The sequence below is a fragment of the Bison bison genome, unplaced genomic scaffold, assembly GCF_000754665.1.
Source record: "Bison bison bison isolate TAMUID 2011002044 unplaced genomic scaffold, Bison_UMD1.0 scf7180017864451, whole genome shotgun sequence".
Taxonomy (NCBI): domain Eukaryota; kingdom Metazoa; phylum Chordata; class Mammalia; order Artiodactyla; family Bovidae; genus Bison; species Bison bison.
The window spans coordinates 3,353,746-3,376,563 of record NW_011495013.1 but is presented as its reverse complement, the minus strand read 5'-3'; the positions used below and the strand labels follow the sequence as shown (position 1 = coordinate 3,376,563).

Here is a 22,818-nt window from a genome sequence, read left to right as displayed (position 1 = left end):
AGTTCTCCACCCGCCTTCAATCTTTCCCAGAATCAGGGACACAAGAAGACAGCAATCTGCAACTGAGATGAGGTTCCTGCCAGAACCCGACCACCTGGCACCGTGATCTCACTCTAACTCCCAGCCTTCGCAACTGTGAGAAGAAAATTTCTGCTGTTTGTAATGTATCCATTCTATTATACTTTGTTATACCAGCCGGAACTAAGACACAACCCTTTCATATAGAGAGGACATAACATGTTTTTCAAAGATCACATAGTTAACAAATATTAGAGCCAGAATTAAAACCCAAATAGATTCACTCCAGAGTTCATATTCTTGGTTTCCTGGTCAGTTCTTAGAGAGGCACCAGGTAATATGAATTGATTTTAAAATATGTATGTATTTTCCCCTAAAACTAGACTAAAGCATACTTGACTGCTATGAAATAGAACAAACTGAACAAACACTGAATGTGAGCAGATTGTCATTTAAAAATAGAAACCAGATTTACATTGCTATAAATGATATACACAATATTTACATTGCTATAAATATACATTTAATTTATACTTAATGAAAACGTGAGGGAATTTCCACCTTTAAAATTAGATTGTCCTGAAATCATGAATCTGATTTAATTTTGAGATCTACAATGAGAATTATTTTTTAAAATTCTTAAAATATCTGCCACTTATTGCTACTGCTAAGGATCAATGATATTCCATAGAATACCCCTGACATCTGCCGTGGGCCCAGTGCTGACCCATGTTGAATGCCAAGCCCATGGAAAAGACAGGTTCACCAGAATTACAGATCAGAGGTGCCAGGAGAATATAAGCACTTTAAAAACACAATTAACATAGTTTGAAGAAAGGTATTCTCGTGTAAAACTGAGATAATGTAATGAGAATAGATCGTAAATGTTGCCTTGAATTCAAAGAATTAATTGTACAGTGTAAGATTAGGAATTGCTGGTTTGAAATTTGTTCACAAGAAAATGTTCTGACTTTTTAGCTGAGCCTAAGCCAGGGAACATTTCATGCAAAGATGGGATCAATAAAGGACAGAAATAGTATGGACCCAACAGAAACAGAAGATATTAAGAAGAGGTGGCAAGAATACACAGAAGAACTGTACAAAAAAGATCTTCATGACCCAGATAATCATCATGGTGTGATCACTCACCTAGAGCCAGACATCCTGGAATGTGAAGTCAAGTGAGCCTTAGAAAGCATCACTACGAACAAAGATAGTGGAAGTGATGAAATTCCAGTTGTTATTTCAAATCCTGAAAGATGATGCTGTGAAAGTGCTGCACTCAATATACCAGCAAATTTGGAAAATTCAGCAGTGGCTACAGGACTAGAAAAGGTCAGTTTTCATTCCAATCCCAAAGAAAGGCAATGCCAAAGAAGGCTCATACTACCGCACAATTGCACTCATCTCACACGCTAGTAAAGTAATGCTCAAAATTCTCCAAGCCAGGCTTCAGCAATACGTGAACCGTGAACTTCCAGATGTTCAAGCTGGTTTTAGAAAAGGCAGAGGAACCAGAGATCAAATTGCCAACATCCACTGGATCATGGAAAAAGCAAGAGAGTTCCAGAAAACATCTATTTCTGCTTTATTGAGTATGCCAAAGCCTTTGACTATGTGGATCACCAACAACTGTGTAAAATTCTTCAAGAGATGGGAATACCAGACCACCTGACCTGCCTCTTGAGAAACCTATATGCAGGTCAGGAAGCAACAATTAGAACTGGACATGGAATGACAGACTGGTTCCAGATAGGAAAAAGAGTACATCAAGGCTGTATATTGTCACCCTGCTTATTTAACTTATATGCAGAGTACATCATGAGAAACGCTGGGCTGGAGGAAGCACAAGCTGGAATCAAGATTGCCAGGAGAAATATCAATAACCTCACATATGCAGATGACACCACCCTTATGGCAGAAAGTGAAAAAGAACTAAAGAGCCTTTTGATGAAAGTGAAAGAGGAGAGTGAAAAAGTTGGCTTAAAGCTCAACATTCAGAAAAGGAAGATCATGACATCTGGTCCCATCAGTTCATGGGAAATAGATGGGGAAACAGTGTCAGACTTTATTTTTTGGGCTCCAAAGTCACTGCAGATGGTGACTGCAGCCACGAAATTAAAAGATGCTTACTCCTTGGAAGGAAAGTTATGACCAACCTAGATAGCATATTCAAAAGCAGAGATATTACTTTGCCAACAAAGGTCTATCTCATGTGTGGATGTGAGAGTGGATTGTGAAGAAAGCTGAGCGCTGAAGAATTGATGCTTTTGATCTGTGGTGTTGGAGAAGACTCTTGAGAGTCCCCTGGACTGCAAGGAGATCCAACCAGTCCATCCTAAAGGAGATCAGTCCTGGGTGTTCATTTGAAGGACTGATGCTGAAGCTGAAACTCCAATAGTTTGGCCACCTGATGCGAAGAGCTGACTCATTGGAAAAGACCCTGATGCTGGGAGGGATTGGGGGAAGGAGGAGAAGGGGATGACAGTGGATGAGATGGCTGGATGGCATCAGCGACTCGATGCACATGAGTTTGGGTGAACTCTGGGAGTTGGTGATGGACAAGGAAGCCTGGCGTGATGCGATTCATGGGGTCGCAAACAGTTGGATACAACTGAGCATCTGAACTGAACTGAAGCCAAGTACGATTCCTCACACCTTCTCAACAGTCTTTCATCCCTCTTCCATGATGACTGTGATCCTTAATTTTATGTGTCAACTTTAATGGACCATGAGGTGCCCAGAATATTTGGTTAATCATTATCATTATCATTGGGTATGTTTGCAAGGGTGTTTTCTAATTAGACTAACATCTGAATTGGTAGAAGACATACGATCCTTCTCTGAATAATGGACCAGTTGTTAATTGGTGCCTCACCTTGTCACAAACTAAGAAATTTTGTTGCCTCCTCATCACATCTTCTCCTTGTTTCAATAAAGAAAACAACTCTTCCTCTATCAGAGGCTAATTTATTCTTCTGCACTCAATAGACTATCTCCTTAAGAGTACTTTTCCTGTGTTTTCTACTTTCTCCAGTATCATCAGTTTCTCCTAGTGCTTATAACCTCATCACTATGCAATTTTCCTTCAGTACTTTCCACTAGATAATGACTAAAGGCAATTCATTTACTTCTTTCCTCAATATTGTGTGCTAAGTTGCTTGAGTCAAGTTTGACTCTTTGTGACCCTATGGACTGTAGCCCTCCAGGATCCTCTGTGCATGAGATTTTCCACACAAGAATACTGGAGTGGTTGCCATGACTTTCTCCAGGGGATCTACCTGACTCAGGGATTGAACCCATGTTTCTTATGTCTCCTGCATTGGGAGGCGGGTTCTTTACCACTTGTGCCACCTGGGAAGCTCCCTTTCATCAGTATCACTTTATGGCCAAGCATTCTGATGGATTTTCTTCTAAACATTACAGTCACATTTCCTCAAGCCTTAAGTGCTCTAATAAAGCTTCTTTCTCCCAGTAATCAAAGATAACTTCTTCAAAATTTACAAAGACCTTCATATTGAAAAAAATTATTTTGAAAGTACTGTTTTCAATATGTTTAGACTTTCAGTAGCATTCCACGAAAGTCACAATATCATCCTTTATGAAATATCCTGTTTTCAGAACACACTACTCCTTTGGTTTTTCTTTTACCACTTCTCTGTCTCCTTAGCACATTTCTCATCTCTTCACTCCTAAATGTCTCCAACCTTCAGTAATGAGTCTTTTTCTCTCTTCTCTTAGCAGCTTCTCCCTTTGCATTAAATACCTTAATTTCTATGGATTTAAGTAAGATCTTTATTATATATGGTCCTTTCAGCTACAAATAACAGAGTCCCCAAGTTGTATTAGTTTAAATAATAGAGGATTAGTTGAGTGAATTAATCAAGTCAAGAAGCTACCTTTTAACTGATACTGTTTCGATCTTTATCTCATGGTTGCAAAGTAGCTGCCACATTTTGAAATACTCTATTCTTTTACAATAGCATCCTGAGCTGAAAGCAAGAAAGAAGCCTGGAAAATTTTTTTCCCTGATGTCTCTGTATAACAGGAAAAATAACATTAATACAGTAGAAGACTTCAGAAATGTTTCTTATGTTTTATTGAACAGAATTGGGTCACATGTTCATTCATAAACCAATTGTTAATATGAAATAGTTGCCTTCATTTGATTAAAATCAAACTATTTCAACTTCCTGGCCTTAAAACAGTTTCTGAATACATTTGGAGTTCTATTAGATGCCTACCCTGAAGTCATTTCCCTCTTGATTTTTAGAAATAGAACTTTTTTTTTTTCTTTTTATGTACCAAGATCCTAGCTCTAGGGGACTTCCCTGGAGGCACTGATGTTCGGCACAGTGCAGGGGATGTTTAATCCAAGATCCCATATGCCTGTGGCCAAAAAACATAGAAGCAATATTATAACAAGTGTAACAAAGACTTTTAAAAAATCCCTAGATCTGTAAGAAAGTAGATCCAGCACTTTGTCTAGAGGTGAAGTTATGGTTAATTTTACACCAATGGAAAGAAAAGGAATTTTTCTAGGGGCTTTGGGAATGATTTTGGATCGCTCATAAAAGGGTGGTGTGTGCCAAAAGGACTTCACCCACGCTGCTCCCTGTTTCCCTATGTTTGAGCACGACATGATGGTTAGAGTTGCCACAGTGAACTCGCAATCACAAGGGGGATATTAAACATACACATACACACACACATTCCCAACATTGTTTTTTACCTTTACCTTGCCATGAACTAATGCCTTTACCTTTACTTTGCCATAATAAGACTTTACCTTCAGAATTCCTGCTGTATGAGTAAATTAATTCCCAATATTTAAGTCACTATTTGTTAGGCATTTTGTTATTTACTGAGATAGCATATCTAACTGATTCACCATCTGTATTCTGTTGGCTTTCTGATCTACATTTCTAAGACCTATGTGAGCTGTCATATCTTTGGTACAAGATGATTATTTATTAGATAATCAATAAAATTTTTAAAAATGTGATCTCTGTTAACAAAATCTCTCCTTGACATCTACAACTGGATGTTTCAAATCCAGTATAGTATAGTCAAATCTGGCCTCTGAATTCTATGCCCCCTGCTTTAGGACTTATTTCCTCCCACATAATCTTTAGATAAGTTCGACAACATCCACTGTGGTAGGTTCTCCAGAGAAACAAAATCAATAGGATATACATATAGAGATTACAAAGACTTAGCCTCCGAGATTGTGGAGAATGAGAAGTCTTAAGTTCAGCACTAAGAAAGCTGGGGACTCAGGACAACTGGTGGTGTGGTTCCAATCTAAGTCTGAAGGCCTGAGAAATGAAAGAGCTGATGGCATATGTTCCAGTCCAAGTCCAAGTCTGAAGGCAGGAGAAGAACAATGTTCTAGCTCAAAGGTAGACAGACAAAGCAAGTTCTCCCTTCCTCGGCCTGTTTTTTCTGCTTAGGTCATCAGTGAATTGAATGTGGTCTCCATCCACATTGGGGAGGGCAATCACCTTTACTAAGTCTATTGATTCAAACGTTAATCTCATCCAGACATATCCTCACAGACACACTGAGAATAATGTTTAGCCCAAATATCTGGGTACCCAGTGACTCATTCAAGTTGATACAGAAAATTGGTCAGCCATTCCATCATTTTGAAGCCAGTATTTATCTGTGATTATTCTATGGAAATTTCCATTGCTTTGAATTTAAAATTTATTTTCTATCATGATATTCCAAGCCATATATTTAGATTAATGTTCCTTCTTCACTTTCATTTTCTATGACTTGTTCATTATTACCCACTGATATCCAGAACCAAATGGAAAACATTTTTGCTTTTCTTTATTTTGACTTTGTTTTAATATCTGAGACCATTTATATGCTTTTACACATGATTATTTATTCTACCTGGAACACTCTTTCTGCTCTTTACTGGCATTGTTCCTTCTGTTTTTGCAGGTCCTTAACAAGGGTATCCACAGAGAGATTTTCTGTGATATTTGTACTTAATTGAGGTTTCCCAGTTATTTGCTATCACAGGACATTTTTCTTTTACTTCATTGTATTTATTGTGACACTGTATTTAAATAATTTAATTAAATGCTGTTAAAATACTTTTAAGTAATCTATGCTATAGCACAGGGAGCTAAGTATCTTATAATAACCTATAGTAAAGAATGTAAAAAAATATATATATGTACTTATATGTATAATTGAATCACTTTGATGTATATGTGAAACTGCTGCTATTGCTAAGTCACTTCAGTCGTGTCTGACTCTGTGTGACCCCATAGACAGCAGCCCACCAAGCTCCCCCATCCCCGGGATTCTCCAGGCAAGAACACTGGAGTGGGTTGCCATTTCCTTCTCCAATGCATGAAAGTGAAAAGTGAAAGTGAAGTTGTTCAGTCGTGTCTGACCCTCAGCGACCCCATGGATTGCAGCCCTCCAGGCTCCTCTGTCCATGGGATTTTCCAGGCAAGAGTACTGGAGTGGGATGCCATTGCCTTCTCCGATATGTGAAACTAACACATTTTAAATCCACTATATTTCGATAATTTAAACAAGTAAAAATTGAAACAAAAAATAAAATATACTAAAAGAAATTGGATAATTGTTATTTAATATGTTTTTGTTATATGTGTTTTATTGTCAGATACTAGGATGGATATAAACTATGTGTGATATAGAGTACCTGCCATTCTCAACAACATTCAAATTCAAGTTTAAATAAAAATTGCATATCTACTGTTATGTAGGGAAGATCCTTGGAGAGGGAAATAGCAATCCAGTCTAGCATTCTTGCCTGGGAAATCCCATGGACAGAGGAGCCTGGCAGGTCACAAAAGTGTCAGAATTATGACTTAGTTACTAAACAGCAACAACTGTTATGTAACAAATGACCCAGGACTTGGTGACTTAAAACACCGAAATTTTACTATCTCACAATTTCTGTGATTTGGGTATCTGGGTGCAACTTAGCTGGCTGGCTCTTGTTTTGGGTTGCTGGCAAAGCTGCAACTGAGGGACAAGCCTTAAAAACTCACTCACATGGTTATTGACAAGGTTCAATTCTTCCCATGCTGTTGGACTAAGGTCTTTGTTCCTCCCTAACTGTTGGCCAGTAGTTTCCCTCAGTTTCTTGACACACCAGCCTCCTCATGGGGAAGTGCACAACATGTCAGCTTGCATTCCTTACAACAAACTAGTGAGGAAGTGAAAATGGCAAGAAGTTGGGAGGCACAGTCCTTTTGTTACATTATCAGAAAATACTATTCTATCACTGTTGCCATACCCTTTGTTTTTAGCAAGTAAGTCTCCAGGTCTGACTCACATACAATTGGAGGGGATTACACAAAGGCTTGAATACCAGGAGGCGGGGATCTTTTAGAGCCATTTTAGAAACTTCCTACATCAAACATAAGACTTCAGAGTTCTAAATTTAGTCGTTATGTTGTGACTTTCAGTTCAGTTCAGTTCAGTTCAATTCAGTTGCTCAGTTGTGTCCAACTCTTTGCGACCCCATGAATTACAGCACGCCAGGCCTCCCTGTCCATCACCAACTCCTGGAGTTCACCCAAACTCATGTCCATTGAGTCAGTGATGCCATCCAGCCATCTCATCCTCTGTCGTCCCCTTTTCCTCCTGCCCCCAATCCCTCCCAGCATCAGGGTCAGTTCCAATGAGTCAACTCTTCACATGAGGTGGCCAAAGTACTGGAGTTTCAGCTTTAGCATCAGTCCCTCCAATGAACACCAAGGACTGATCTCCTTTAAGATGGACTGGTTGGATCTCCTTGCAGTACCTAATATTATTTATTGTCTAGAATGTAAGACTCATAACATATATTTAAGTGTTTCTCTAATATTGCATCATCAGCTTCCTGCCTATTGCAGGTTCACATTAAGCACCCGTGATAGAGTGAATAATGTCACTCTCCCCCCATCCCCTTGGAAAAATGTCTACATTCTAATCTCCTTAACCTGTGAGTGTTACGTTATATTGTAAAAAGAAATGTGCAAATGTTAAGGATTTGGGGATGAAAGTGTATCCTATATTATCTGGGTAATCCAGTGTAATCACTAAGGTTATTGTAAAAGGGAGGCAGGAGGATTAAAGTGGAGGAGATGTGATGCTGAACCAAGAAATTGAAATGATATAAGGAAGGGACTGCTAGCCAAGGAATGCAGGCAGCCTCCAGAAAATGAAAAAGATATTACTTTAATTATACCTTATAATAATTATATTTGAGAGAACTAAAGTGAGTAGCTTGAAACACAAGAGAATTAGACACCATTCCAATTAAATACTTAACAAAGCATGAAGGCAATGGCAGCCCACTCCAGTACTCTTGCCTGGAAAATCCCATGGATGGAGGAGCCTGGTAGGCTGCAGTCCATGGGGTCGCAAAGAGTCAGACATGACTGAGCGACTTCACTTTCACTTTTCACTTTCATGCATTGGAGAAGGAAATGGCAACCCACTTCAGTGTTCTTGCCTGGAGAATCCCAGGGATGGGGGAGCCTGGTGGGCTGCCGTCTATGGGGTCGCACAGAGTCAGACATGACTGAAGTGACTTAGCTCAAAGCATGAGTGAAAAACACAAGCTTTGAGCTTTCCAATGACTCATTGACTTAGTAGGTACTGAAAGAGTTCAAAGTCCCTTTTAAATCTAAGAATTTATGATATCATGATTTTTAAATCAATAGATTGTAAATTGAAGTTTTCTATAATGTCTTTTAAAATATAAGTATTAGGTCAGCTGAACATGTATCTAAATTAAAAAATATATGCACACATTTTACAGAATTGTGTGCTATAAACAAAAATCGGTTCAATAAAGTACATTTCTATAATCAAAATCTGCTTTAGAGAAAGGTAAAACATCTTTTAGCATTTCCTGTTATTTTGTAATTCACTAAGGATAAAGAGATTGACTGAAGTATATGTTTAAATTGTATCCATATGCAAATGTAATTTAATACATTTTAGAAAATCTGCTAAAAATACTTCTGCAGCTTTGGATAAATTCTGAGGTTCTTGAAATATGTGTTTCATATGCTCCTGTAATTTTATCTTAAAAGACTCTGATGACTATTTTCCATGTTTAGAACTACATATTATTTACACTGCTCTTTTCTGAAGCAAACTGTATTTATTTAAAGACTTGTAGTGTGCATTACTTAGTTTTATATTCTAAAATCATTTAGATATTAATAGAATTTTACTTCCAACCTATTCCAAGAATTCATAAAATAGACTTCTTTGGAACAACACTTAAGGGACATCTAAGGGAAATTTGGAAAAAACAAATTTCCTACCAATTTCTAATAACAGGTTTTTATCAAGAGTAAATCATGAAATGTCTTCATAAATTAAAAATGTTTATAATAATGCATCAAATATGATATTCATTTGATTGTGGCTTATACTTAGTAACATCTTTTTTCTTTGATTTACAGAAATATATAAATCACTGATATTTCCCAAGAAACCTACCTTTAGAACTCTAAGGTTATTTATGGTAGACTGGCAGCTTACAATTAAATAGAGAAGCAGGTTTATAATGTTGTGATGTTTTTGCAATATCATACAGAATAATAAGGGAGATTCCTTTCCACCCTCTGCATTTTGATTCATGATTTGAATTTTTATAAGAGAGTAAGTAGTTGGTAGTTGGAACTCATAATAAAGAGACAGAATTGCACCAAGAAGAAATAAATTTTAAAACCCTTATACTGAGGAACCCTTGAGTAAAGTGTATGCATGTGTGTGGGTGTGTGGGTGTGTGTGCTTCAAAGTTAGAGGATGATGAATAATTTAGAAGAGAAAGATGGTGATAATTATAACAAGTCAAAACAGTTGTTTCCCTATTCGAGTGAGGCAGTAAAAAGCAAATGAACTTTTAGGTTTGTTTGTTTTTGGCCTTCCCATGTAGCATGTGGGAATCTCAATTTCCTGACCAGGATTGAAACCATGCCCCTGCAGTGGAAGCATGGAGTCCTAACCACTGGACTGCTGGGAATTACCTGATGTTGGATTTTTTTAAATTTAATTTTATAATAAGCATTGCCAAGATTTAGTTCTTTAACTATCCAGTGATGGAAGCTCAATCTTATATGTGGGTTAACACACAAAGTGTGACTCTTAGAACAAGGCAACCCACACTTTCCACTACATATTCAGAAGATGAGACATTGTCTCTTTTTGGAAACCAGCATCTTAGAACATAACCTGGGCTTCATCATATTCTTCCTTATATCTGAAAGGAGAGATGCAAAAATATAGGTACAGCTAAAGTCTTTTCGTGGAAAATGGTAGCAGAATCTAGAGTCCATCAACGACAGTGGCAGGAATGCAGTGGCTGTGATGCCAGGAGTATCAACATCACCAACTGAATTCCTGAAGGAATCATTGATTATGCTCTCTGTAACTAAGTTTCTTTGTTTCCAGGCTTCCTTCTAAATCTTCAAAATGCTTTTCATGATTCTAATAAATTGCTTCTCTGCTTATGTGAATCAACTTCTGTTGTTTACGACAAAAGAACTTTAGCTAATATTGAAATTTGGCCCAGAAATACATGACAGAGAACAAATCCTTAGGGAAATGGAAGAAATATGTGATTCATTTGAGCCTAGATGGATCTGAAGACCCTGAAAACTCCATTAGTATTCCAGGATAGGAACTTGATACTACATGGTATACAGTGATAATTTAGCTAATTAAAGACCCTGTAATCCCTGAGAATCAAGTAGCCATTGACCCAAGCCAAGGAAGGCTTTGAGTCTAATGGGACATAGATTTTTTTAAGACAGAACAACAGGTATCATGAATTCAAGTCTATAGTGTGACGACTTCTTGTAATGGGACTGAAAAATTAAAGTAAATTAAATGAAAAAAAATATTATGATCAAATTCTTAATTTCTTAGCTCAAAATGTGGTAGATTGCAACAATGGACACCAATGATTCCTCTCATGTTTGTATGCTCATGCCACTTCACTCATGAAGAGGTGAGGTCATTTCTTTTATTTTTTCTCCTTTATTCTAGGCTGATTTTGTAACTAGCTTTGACCAACAGAATGAACTGAAAGTGATATATATAAGTGTGCACTATAAGGTTTGGGTTTAGAAGGGCACAGTAGCTTCCTCTTTTGAGATTCAGCTCTATGGAAAAATAGCATGAGTCAGACCTTTGAATGAAGACAGAATTCACAGAGACAGAGAGGCTCAGCCAATCCTCAGCAATGCTAACCACTCCGGTTGAGGCTCCAAAAACATGAGTGAAGCCATCTTGGATCCTTCAGCTCTAGTTATAGCTCCAGCCAACACCATGCAGGAAAGAGACATATCATCAGTGGTAGGCTGAATAGCAATGCTCTAAAGATATCTACAATCTAATCCCTGGAACCTATGAACAACACTTTACGTGGCAAAAAAGACTTTATAAGTATGATTAAATAAAATCATTTCTTGGGAGTGAAAGTGAAAATCAGTTTGTCGTGTCCAACTCTTTGAGACCCCATAGACTGTACAGTTCATGGAATTCTCCAAACTAGAATACTGGAGTGGGTAGCCTTTCTCTTCTCCAGGGGATCTTTCCAACCCAGGGATCTAACCCAGGTCTCCCTCATTGCAGGTGGATTCTTTACCAGCTGAGCCACAAGGAAAGCCCAAGAATACTGTAGTGGGTTACCTGTCCTTTCGCCAGTGGATCTTCGCGACCCAGGAATCCAACTGGGGTCTCCTGCACTGCAGGCAGATTCTTTACCAACTGAGCTATTAGGAAAGCCCTTGGGAGTAAAAGATTATCCTGAATTACCTGCTGGACCCAAAATGCAATCCAAGGATCTTAAAGAGGGAGACAAAAAAGGTTAAAGACATAGTATTAAGAAATGTCACAGTGGAAACAGGAGGCTGGAGTGATAAGAGAAATGGGTCATGAGCCAATCAATGAAAGCAGGGAGCTACTGAAAGTTTAAAAAGGCAGACAAATTCTCCCAGCAAAATCTCCTTAAGAAATCAGCCATGCTGAGTTGGCACTTAGCTCAGGGAAATTAAACTGTCAGAAAATTTTCATTGCTTTAAGATATGTAGGTTTGGTAACTTGTTACAGCAATGAAAGGCAACTAATACAACATCCCTGTTGAGCCCTCCCTAAATCATAGGGCTTCCCAGGTGGTACAGCTGGTAAAGACTCTATCTGTTCAATGCAGGAGACACAAGAGACATCGGCTTGATCCTTGGGTCAGGAAGATCCCTTGCAAGAGGAAATGGCAACCCATTCCAATATTCTTGCCTAGAAAATCCCATGGATGGAGGAGCCTGACGGGGTCCCTGGGATCGCAAAGAGTCGAACAGTGAGAAATAATGAATAGTTATGCCACTAAACTTTCATGCATTGGAGAAGGAAATGCCAGCCCACTCCAGTGTTCTTGCCTGGAGAATCCTGGGGCGGGGGAGCCTGGTGGGCTGCCATCTATGGGGTCCCACAGAGTCAGACACAACTGAAGTGACTTAGCAGCAGCAGCATGCCACTAAACTTAGAAGTTGTTCTTAGGAAATGATGAATAAATGGAATAGAATGTTAGTGGAAAACCAAGGCTCCTTAAATTGTGCTAAAAAAAACTACCAGTTACAGCCTCAAGGATTCATGTACATTTTTTATTCTATGGATTTACACTTTTAATTGATTTCAGAGTTACCAAGCTTTTTATGCAAAATTTAGTACCCTGTCAGGCAAGAGAATTTTGAGAACTAGAATAGATATTTAAAGGAAGATTTGGAGACTCCAAGTACAAGAAGCACAAAAATCATTGAGTCTCCTTTGGTTGCCAAAGCAACCTATCCTCACTTTTCAGGGCAGGCAGAGGCTTCCTCACCTGAAAGAGTTACTGTGAAAACTTCCTAGAATAAAAATTTAAGCCAGATGCCAGCACAACAAAGTAAATCCAGAAAGAGGTATTTACAGTAAAACAATTTCACAGATTTGTTATAAAAAGATATAATTTGTGCATTCCATCAGGAAAAAAAATTCTGAAAGTACATGAACAAGAAGAAAAAAAATGTAGTTTTATATTGAAGTCTCTGAATATGCTGCACTTACCAAATTATTGCTTCTTCCTGTCTCCTGTGCCATTGCTGTCATGAGTTTTATCGTTATATAGTATATATACTCATAATGACTTGCTATTATTTTTGCTTTAGACAATTATTTTTCAAATTGATTAAAAATCATTTTGAAATCTTTGACATTTACCTTCATTTTAAGCATGTTTATAGTCTGTCATCTTTGTTTTGTGTGCCTATACAAGTTTCTTTCAGGTATATTTCTTCTATTTGATATACTTTATTATTTCTCATAGTTCAGCTGCTGGGAATGAATTCTCTTCTTTGGCTTCTGAGAAAAAGTCTTTGTTTCATCTTTTTTTAATGAAAGAAAACTAGACTTCATCCCTCAGTACCAAGGTTACATCATCTTGATCTGTCCTACAGTTAGTCCAGAGAAACAATGACTGTTACTCATACCTTTAAACTATTGACATCATCCTAACAGAATTGAGAGTAAAGGAAATAGCATGTTACCTGAGACATCTGCATATCAAAAGGTGGTAGGTAAGTCTTATGAATATAAAGGAAACTATTATTCAGTTTAGCTTCTGGGGGTCCAGTGGTCTGGAACTTGTCAGAATACTCAGTACACTTTGTATACTCAACACTGCTGCTGCTGCTGCTAAGTCGCTTCAGTCGTGTCCGACTCTGTGCGACCCCAGAGACAGCAGCCCACCAGGCTCCTCCATCCATGGGATTTTCCAGGCAAGAGTACTGGACTGGGTTGCCATTGCCTTCTCCATACTCATCACTAATAAAGAACAAAAAACCCCCATACTCTTGGTTTTTCTAAATTTTGGTGATCATGTGATATACTTCCAGTTTATATTAGGGCTTGGAAAAAGGGAAGAATTTCCACATTCAGATTGCAGTAAAAGCAGCTTTATCTTTTTACATCCTTATGATTCAACTCATAAAATCATGATCCAAGAATCTACAGCTGATCTTGTGTTGTAAGAGACCATAGGAATGACATCAGAGGACACTGGGCTCTTGGAGCAAAGTAATGTTTCATAAGCAACTATTTTCTTTTGGCTCTTGGCTATAAATTAAGCATAGACAGAGGAAGATCTCTGGACCAGGGACACCAAGTAACTATACAAAGTAAGCTGGCCATAATATACATGATGATATCTATCTAGCCCGAATACTGAACTTGCCTAGCAATAATTCATAATTTAAAAAAAAGAAGTATCTGAGACCAGACATAAGCTGGTTCTGAGACCACACACATTTAGTAAACAAACTGCATTCACTCCTGGCATGCCCTCTCTGGCCATACTAACATCTAAGCTTTCTCACATAATATACACTTCCGGAGAGCTCTCCAGTATCAAATGACCGAGAAGAAAGAAACCTGAGTATTATGTATGACAGAAATAAAATGAAAAATTTAATAAGATGGTATACTCTGATTTAAAATGTCTACAAAGAAGTTACACTAGAAGATTGAGTAATCAGTTCAGACATTTCTTTCAAAAGGCAGAATTTTGAGTTGTATGTCTAATCCTCTGTTTCTCCTAAAAGTGGCTTATGGCGAACCTCTGCATCAGTATGTTGGCAGAGGCGAAGGTCTGGCCACGTAACAAGGAGGCTGTAAGAAATACAATGAGAGGATTAGTATCAAACTTGGTCTGGCGGGGGTGTTTCATTTAAGATTGTGATATGGAAGACAGTATGATGGATGCCTAACACTGTTACCCTGAATGTTGGGAAATGTATGATACAGGTGGAAAATGAAGAGGAAAGAATAAGAATATGAATGATAAGAAGAGGATTCTAGGATTCTCTTTTATTGTCTTAGTCTATGATCATAACAAGTGTTAAAATTTAATAAAAGCCACTACGGCACTATAGAAAAAGCTTTACCAAGGGCTCAGATCACTTGGGAATGAAGTTTTATCACATCTCTAAGCTGACATCCCTGTCTGGTAAGGACAGAGAAGCATAAAAACATTGTTCAAAAGAAGGAAGTAATAAACACCATCTATAGATGTTGTCATTGTTCAGTTGCTAAATTGTGTCCGACTTTTTGCAATTCCATGAACTGTAGGATGTCAGGCACCTCTGTCCTCCACCATCTTCTGGATTTTGTTCAAATTCATGTCCATTGAGTCAGTGATGCTATCTAACCATCTCCTTCTCTGCCATCCCCTATGAACCTACTTCAAGTTAATTAAATCAAGTGTGGCTTTCCCAGGTGGCACAGTGGTAAACATCTGCCTGTCAATGAAGGAGACACAAAAGATGCAAGGTCAATCCCTGGGTTGGGAAGATACCCTGGAGTAGGAAATGGCAATTCACTCCAGTGCTCTTGCCTGGAAAATTCCAAGGACAAAGGAGCCTGACTGGCTACAGTCCATGCGGTCACAAAGAGTCAGACATGACTGAACACACACAGGGTATATACGTTTTCTAACACTGCTCTAACAAATTGAGACAAAATCAGTGGTTCACTGTAATCTCTACAGTGGTTTTCAACTAAGGCAATTTTTCAACCACCACTCTCTTCCTTCCAAAGAGGATTTGACAATATATGGAGTGATTTTTGTCCTGATTTTGGTTGGGGAGGATTCTACTGGAATCTAGAGGGTAAAGGCCAAAGATTTTTCTAAACATCCTAGAATGCACAGTACAACTTCCCACAACAAAGAATTATTCAGCCTGAAATATCAACAGTGCCAAGGTTGAGAAACCCTGATCAGCCTGTACATTTTCAAAATGTATGCATTATACAATAAATCTAAAGCATATTTTTCTTAGATATGTACTTATGTTTTTGTTTGTCAACCAATGACAGCAATTTAATAGGAACCATTGAAAAACCTGTTATCCTCAGATGTTAAAATTTTCAGAATATTTTTTTAAAGTACAGGTGAAGATAACTGATTTATATATATATGTATGTGTGCATATGTAGATATTTAGTTTTTGTAGATGTCAAATATCACAGTCATCAGGGCTGAGTCCATAGTATAAACAATGGCCTGTTCTACTTTGAAGTATGCTTTTGCACTAAAAAATATGAAAATTTCATACTGTAGCACTATAAGATTGCCTATTGAAGAAGCAACCTTAAAAAGTTATTGACTACTTCAAGTAGTAACTCAGGTAATATCACTAAACCACATGAGACATCAGGAAGCCTCTAAAATTCTCTACCAAAAAGTATCATACTCTAACCTCAGTAATGCACTGTAGCATATAGCGGAATGAGTTTATAATTTCAAAGCAACCCTAAGACCTAAAATAACTCATTTCTTAGTTTAATTATATTTTCTGTTGTTCTGTGTTCAGTGTAGAAGAAAAGTAGCTGGTGCTTGTCTTCTGGAAAAAATATTCTCTTACTCTTTAATTTTATTATTAAAAATACTTCAAAAACTTCTTTTCTTTAAAATCCTGTACTTTCTCAAGGCACACTGAAGTTTGATACATTACATATCTGAAGATTTGAGCTAGAGTTGATGTATAAGAAAGTGCTTCAGATACTCAACCATCTGCCTGATCACTAAAGAGCCATGTTCTTAATTGAACTAATCCCTTTTGTTTTTAAAAGTTAAACCTTCCAAAATGAAACCATTTCCTAAGTCAAGAACATTCCCTGAAGATGTTTCTAGTGGAGTTGAACACTATTTCCTATACTGTACTTCTGGTAAAGATAAATATAAAGCGTAAGCAATAACCCATAATAGAATATCAGTGCAAGTTTTCATCATAGTAGGTACAACAAAAAACTGTAACAAATTCAAATATATATAGACAATTTAAATCAAATTGACTAGCATTTGGATATAATCAGTCATGGGCATGAAATGCTTTTTAATCAGGTAATGACTTCATTAAACATGGTTAATCACACACCACCTTGAACTCATTTTCTAAATATAGAATTAATTATTTAAATTACAGCAATTAAAGCACACCAGTCAATGGGGCTGGATTCATTTTTAAACTACAGACTTGCCAAAAAATCTAGTCATCATTTGCACGAGATGGAGCATGTATTGAGTATCTGATAATTTAAGAAAATCAACTTCTGAATCAAACAACACAGTGGGAGTAAAATACAGACAACCTTCAATACTTAGTTCTTAGCCAAATCACATAATAGACTTACAGAATTAAATAAAGCATAGAGAATATAATTGAATCTTGAAAAAACAGTTCACTTAGCATTTACTTATAATTTATCATTTTTTTTTCAAAGACGGTATACTTGTTTCTTTATCATAGGACAATAATCAATTCAGATAGAGTAGAATACAGGTTCCTATTCCATACAAAATCAACAGATATGTAGAGAACATTTGCTCAGTGTATGGTACACCAGATAAACAAATGATGTACAACTTCCTTGGGAGATTTTAAATCCAGTTTGGAGTGCTAGATATAAAATAAGGAAAGCTACAGATAGTATACACTAACAGTCAGTTGAAGAGGCTGTGGGGCTTTCTGTAAAGAGGCATATACTTGGAAAGCATACTTCCTTGTAGGTCAACTAGAAATTCAATTGGATTCTGTTTCACTGCATTCTCTACATGGTCGTTCTTGACCACTTTAACACTGAGCTGCTGCTGCTGCTAAGTCACTTCAGTCATGTCCGACTCTGTGCGACCCCACAGATGGCAGCCCACCAGGCTCACCTGTCCCTGAGATTCTCTAGGCAAGAACACCGGAGTGGGTTGCCGCTTCCTTCTACAATGTATGAAAGTGAAAAGTGAAAGTGAAGTCTCTCAGTCGTGTCTGACTCTTCTCGAACCCATGGACTGCGGCCTACCAGACTCCTCTGTCCATGGGAGTTTCCAGGCAAGAGTACTGGAGTGGGATGCCATTGCCTTCTCCTACACTGAGAAGAGTTTATTTTCCTGACTATACTTATTTATGAACTCACAAAAAAGAGGTTACATATGGTTCAATAAATATTTAGGAAATGGAATGGAGCATATTGCCTTAAATTTACTCTGTAAATTTAAGAGTTTTCAGTTATAACAATTTAAGAGTAGTAGTTATTCTGCACAACACGTGCTTTTTCATCATTTGCTGTATCACTTAATTATCTCATACTTAATATTCTGACTGCTAGGTACATCATGAGCAATGCTGGGCTGGAAGAAGCACAAGCTGGAATCAAGATTGCCGGGAGAAATATCAATAACCTCAGACACGCAGATGATACCGCCCTTATGGCAGAAAGTGAAGAGGAACTAAAAAGCCTCTTGATAAAAGTGAAAGAGGAGAGTTAAAAAGTTGGCTTAAAGCTCAACATTATGAAAACTAAGATCGTGGCATCTGGTCCCATCACTTCATGGGAAATAGATGGGGAAAGAGTGGAAACAGTGTCAGATTTTATTTTTTGGGGCTCCAAAATCACTGCAGATGGTGATTGCAGCCATGAAATTAAAAGACGCTTACTCCTTGGAAGGAAAATTATGACCAACTTAGATAGCATATTGAAAAGCAGAGACATTACTTTGCCAACAAAGGTCCGTCTAGTCAAGGCTATGGTTTTTCCAGTGGTCATGTATGGATGTGAGATGTGGACTGTGAAGAAAGCTGAGCACTGAATAATTGATGCTTTTGAACTGTGGTGTTGGAGAAGACTCTTGAGAGTCCCTTGGACTGCAAGGAGATCCAACCAGTCCATCCTAAAGGAGATCAGTCTTGGGTGTTCATTGGAAGGGCTGGTGCTAAAGCTGAAACTCCAGTACTTTGGCCACCTCATGTGAAGAGTTGACTCATTGGAAAAGACTCTGATGCTGGGAGGGATTGGGGGGCAGGAGGAGAAGGGAACGACAGAGGATAAGATGGCTGGATGGCATAACTGACTCGATGGACATGAGTTTGGGTGAACTCTGGGAGTTGGTGATGGACAAGGAGGCCTGGCGTGCTGCAATTCATGGGGTCACAGAGTCAAACACGACTGAGTGACTGAACTGAACTGAACTGAATGGACATTATAATATGTATCCAGCAATGTAACAATTTTTTTCAAACAGTTTAAAGCTACTGGCATTATCTACAAAGGCATCAAGGTACATAAATAACTTTTACCCATTCTTTGAAATCTTTTACCTAAAGATTTCATGTAAAAAGAATTCTTGCAAATTCACAAAGTGTTTTGTTACATAATTCTTAACTTCCTTGCTTTCATTACAGCAATATTTTCTTTATTAAAATGATCAAATATGTAGACAAAAATAATCATATTTACTTCTTAAGAAGTAATAACTCAGTAACATCATGTAAATATAATAATAAAATATATAACACATTTCTAAGGAACATCTCTTTTTCATGTGCTATTTGTCATGTAAAAATGTTAGAGAAGTCAGCATGCCCTTTTTATTTATCGATATGAGCTATTCCCACACTGTGCTTTAAAATGAATAGCTGTTACTAAAGAAGTTAGGCAAAATAATGATAATATAATTAACAATAATTTTAACTTCATCTCATTTTTACCTTATACCTCAACATCAGGCATGAATTTTCTTGCTCCCAGTGTCATTCAAACCTGTATTTACAGAATATTGAAGTAATATTATTGACCTAATAATTTAGCTTAATGGGAATTATGCTTCATTATCATAAATTTATAAAATTCTACTGAACAATTTTATGGAAAGTTTTTCTGAAAATACTTCATTATAATAAATCAAGAAGAGGAAACAATATGAAAGAAAAGTTCTACCTTCTTGCCCTTGTAAAACCCTATTTTACCGAAGCTATGTGGCATGTATCAATATTTTTTTCTAAGAGAATAGAATATGATCATGATGAACTGTAACTAAAACAAGTAATACATATTAAATTCCACCCTGAAAATTAATGTTTTCATATATATGTTTGCCACACATAATATAAATGCATTTTATTATCTACCCACTGAATACTGTTTAGCTGCATAGTAAATATCAGGAACTGAAGGTATCCTGGTGAATGTATCAATATATAATGTCTTTCCAGATATATCATTATCTTTAAAAAGGAGTAATTGGCTCTGTAAATATTTATGGAATTGCTGTCATTTGTTGATTCAGTTGCTAAGCTGTGTCCGACTCTTTGCAACCCCATGGACTGCAGCATGCCAGGCTTCCCTGCCCTTCACTATATTCTGGAGTTTGTTCAAACTCATGTCTATTGAGTCAGTGATGCCATCCAACAATTTCATCCCCTGTCACTCCCTTCTTCTGCCCTTGATCTTTCCTAGCATCAGAGTCTTTTCCAGTGAGTCAGCTCATCACATCAGGTGGCCAGAGTATTGGAGTTTCAGCTTCAACATCAGTCCGTCTGATGAATATTCAGGGTTGATTTCATTTCGGATTAACTGGTTTGATCTCCTTGCTGACCAAGGGACTCTCAAGAATCTTCTCCAGCACCACAGTTCGAAAGCATCAGTTCTTTAACACTCAGTTGTTTTATGGTCCGGCTCTCACATCCATACATCACTACTGGAAAAACCATAGCTTTGATTATACAGACCTTTTCAGCAAAGTGATGTCTCTGTTTTTTAAAAATGCTGTCTAGATTTGCCATAGCTTTCCTTCCAGGAAGCGTCTTTTAATTTCATGACGGCATCACTGTCCACAGTAATTTTGGAGCCCAAGAAAATAAAATTTGTCACTGTTTCAACTTTTTCCCCATGTATATGCCATGATGTGATGGAATTTATGGAATAGAATACAGCTTTTTTTCTTCTTTATTTCTTCATTTATTTTTAAAATTTTACAATGTTGTATTGGTTTCTTCCATGTGTGTGAAGTTGCTCAGTCGTGTCCGACTCTGCAACCCTGTGGACTGTAGCCCGCCAGGCTCCTCTGTCCATGGGATTCTCCAGGCACGAATACTGGAGTGGGTTGCCATTTCCTTCTCCAAGGGATCTTCCCGGGTCTCCTGCATTGCATGCAGATGCTTTATCCTCACAAAGCAGCCAATTACATCATTCTCTGCAAACTTGTCTCCATAGTTTTCAAAGCGGCCATTGGTTGACTTCTTCCCAGAGCCTCCGTAGCCATAGGAGAAAGGCTCTTCGCCTAGCTGAGTGCTGCAAGAGTCCAGGGACCAACCAATGCGGACCACGTGTGGGTCGGGCTATGTAGACGGAAGGTGCTTCACAGAGATTTCTTTATTGATCGTCATCTCAAAGCACACACGGCCCCTTCTGACCCTGTAGCTGGCACGGGCTCCTGACCACAGGTGTGCAAAGCCTTCAATCATGAGCCGGTAGCCACTACTCCCATCTCGGGCCACCTTGAAGTGGAGGTCGCAGTTATATGTGTCAATGGCCACAAGGGTGTCGTTATATGTGTCAATGGCCACAAGGGTGTCGTCAAAGTCATCTTTATCCTCTTCAGCCGGAGGCTGAGGAGATCGCCCCCTCCTATCCTCTAGGTACTCAAAGTACCCCCGTCCCTGGTTTTCTTCATAAAGCCTCTTGCGACTCTGGAATTGCTGTCTGTCTGGTTTGTGTTGAGATGCTTCGGGTGGGAGGAAGCTGGTGGGTGCTTCTTGCTTCATCTCTGTCTTCACTTCTGGGCAATAGGCCTGCTGCTGTTGGTCCATTTCCAGTAGTTTCCTCTTGTAGCCTGATTCCTTCTCTTGCTTGATGACCTGTGTCTCATAGAATTGGTTCTGCATGGTAATATTGTCCATGACATAATGTCCGGCCAGCCCCGAGTAGCCGCCAGGCTCCGTGTGCAGCTGCTGCCTGGGTGGTGGTGGCTGCGCGGTCCCCTCCAGCTCGGAGCCCTCCTCAGTCTCGACCTCCTCGTTGTTGTGCCCGGGTTGCCCCGGTTCATCGTCAACAATACAAATCAGTCATAAATATACATATATCCCTCCAGAGCCTTCCTCCTCTCTCTCCATCCCATCCTTCCAGGTCATTATAGAACACCAGACTGGGCTCTCTGCACTACACAGTGATTTCTCACCATGACAATGACAATAACTGACAATGACTTTGTATCAAAAAACTAAGATAATATTCTGACAGACTTTGCCAGTTCATTTTCTCTTATCCTTTCAGGATGTGAGTTAAGAAGTACAAGAAAGAACAAAGAGAAAAGTAAAATGTAGATGGGTAATAATAACAAAATAAGAAAATTTAAACACATTTTAGAGTTAAAATTTGACATTGATAAGTGTATGATTTCACAAAGTTGCTAGTGAGAATTAATTAAGAGAAGTATGCCATCTTGTCTGTCAATTTCTTCCACACTTTAAAAAAAATTATTTACACCCACTTGGTATTAAAGGACATCATTGCTTAAGCCCTCATTTGCTTTTCCAGCAATGTCAAAGTTCTCTAATCACCATTAAACTCTGAAAGAGCTTTATTATATTGAATCATTTTCAGAATTGTATGTTCTTTGAAATTGAGAAGTACTTTTCTAGAAAAAAAGCCAAGCTGCTACACTTAGTAACTACGTATCCACTTTATTTGGGATTGGAAGAAAACTGACCTTTTCCACTCCTGTGGCCACTGTTGAGTTTTCCAAATTTGCTGGCATATTGAGTGCAGCACTTTCACAGCATCATCTTTCAGGATTTGGAATAGCTCAACTGGAATTCTATCACCTCCACTAGCTTTGTTCACAGTGATGCTTTCTAAGGCCCACTTGACTTCACATTCCAGGATGTCTGGCTCTAGGTCAGTGATCACACCATCGTGATCATCTGGGTCATGAAGATCTTT

General features: G+C 38.2%; 1 pseudogene; it reads right to left on the bottom strand.

Annotated features, from left to right (window-relative positions):
* Nucleotides 1-10,236: 10,236 nt before the first annotated feature.
* Nucleotides 10,237-21,932, bottom strand: LOC105002350 (annotated as a pseudogene).
* Nucleotides 21,933-22,818: the final 886 nt, after the last annotated feature.